The following is a 1754-nucleotide window of genomic DNA, read 5'->3' on the forward strand; positions in this document are numbered from 1 at the left end:
CGCCCGCCCGCGCCCTGAGCCCGTAGTGGAGCCTAGCTCCGGCGACGTCCTCTGTCACGTCGATACAGCGGCAGGGCTCACGGCTCACACGCACGTCCAGGCCAGGGGGTATAGGCGTCAGCGTCAGAGCTTGGTGGCCCCGTCCACGGCCTCGGGCGGGGTGGCTGTTGGTGGCAGCGGCGGCGGCGGGGGTACATGTGGGGTCAGGCCTGCGGTTTGTGGACAGTTTGCGGGGAGGGGCGGCGGCGCATGCACGGGCCGGCCCGGACCCGCCCGGAGAGCTATATGAATACAAATTATCCAAACATATGCAAATCAGGGCCGCGCTCTTGCGCGCAAGCCCCCTTTGCCACCGCCGCCGCTGCGTGTGAGTGCGCTGGAGTACGATGTGCGCGCGTGTGTGAGTGCGCAGCTGCGGCAGCAGCGCACGCCCCCGGGATGACCATGTCAACACGCGCGAGTGCCTCGCAATGGCCAAGCCCGGCCCGGCCGTGGCCAGCTCAAGCCCAGGCTCAACGCCGCCAAGCCCCCCGCCCCACAGCCCGCACAATACGCGGTGCCGCGGTGGTCGCCCTCCTCAAACGCAAGTTCTAATTAGTGTTTATGTTATCGCCATGAGCGCCCTGGGCGCCGAGCCAAGTCGGCACAGCCATGCTGCTGGCGGCGGCGGCGACTCTCTTGCACCCTAGGGGAGGGACGGAGGGATGGAGTGAGAGAAAAAGAGAGTACGGGGTAGCCGGCGTCTGCTGTTAAATACGACTCGAATTTTTGTAGAGACGCCAGAGACTCTGGCCGGCCTGGTTGGCCTAGCCTCGGCTCCGACCTCGGCCACGACATACCATCGGGCCGGCATGTGCCCCATTGGGCGGTGGCGCTGCGGTGGCCGCCCCGGCGACGACATCCCGGATGCAAATGACGAAGACGAGTGCCGCGCGGCGGCCGTCACGACGGCGCTGACGGGGCTTCGTTAGACCCACCAGGCACGTCGGCTATTTATTCATTAATTTTGTCACTTTCACTTCATTTGCCGGGGTTGCCACCCGCCCCACCGCCGCCCCTCCCCACTCCCACCGTCTTCCGCTTCTTCTCTATGGGCCGCGCCACCACCCTCCCGCTCCCGGCCCCTTCTGTCCCTTCCGACTTCGTCACCGCCTCGTCTCATCTTCCCTCATCGTCGGGACAAACAGCAGCAGCAGGCCGAAAGGAAGGGCGGGGAGGGGATGTAAGCGGAGCTCCGAAACGTTTATGGGAGGAAATTTATAATCTCGCGCTCGACTATTTTGTCGAATTGTTTTCCATGAAGCACAATCGTCCCATTGTCCCGCTTCTTATGTCTCAGTGTCCACTCTGTTTCTGGCATTTCGCTCCATTCGAGTCTTAGCAGCGTGGGCTGCGAAGGGGGAGGCGTAGATCCCTTCCCCACCTCCCCATCCCCTCTCTGCCACACCTAGTGGCAGAGCCCTCAAAAGTCCATAAGTGCGACAAGAACGGAAGGCGCGAACAACGCTGCGCCGAATCACTAATCACCCTGCTGGAGCCATAAAGGTGCGCTCGGTACCTTTTTATCATTTGTGAGCGAAAGTGGCTCGGTCTGGGCTGGGGAGAGTGCTGGCCGGGGCCCGGGGGCGGTAACTTTCCTGTAATTCCTATTTGATACGGCGCCAAGCCGATTCGGCCGGCCGAAGCACACCGCACCGCACCAGAGCACTCGTGGGGCGGGGCGGGGGTGGTGGGCTCCACCAGCCGCTCAGGCT

This window comes from Frankliniella occidentalis, unplaced genomic scaffold, assembly GCF_000697945.3.
Source record: "Frankliniella occidentalis isolate FOCC.00 unplaced genomic scaffold, Focc_3.1 Scaffold146, whole genome shotgun sequence".
Lineage (NCBI taxonomy): Eukaryota > Metazoa > Arthropoda > Insecta > Thysanoptera > Thripidae > Frankliniella > Frankliniella occidentalis.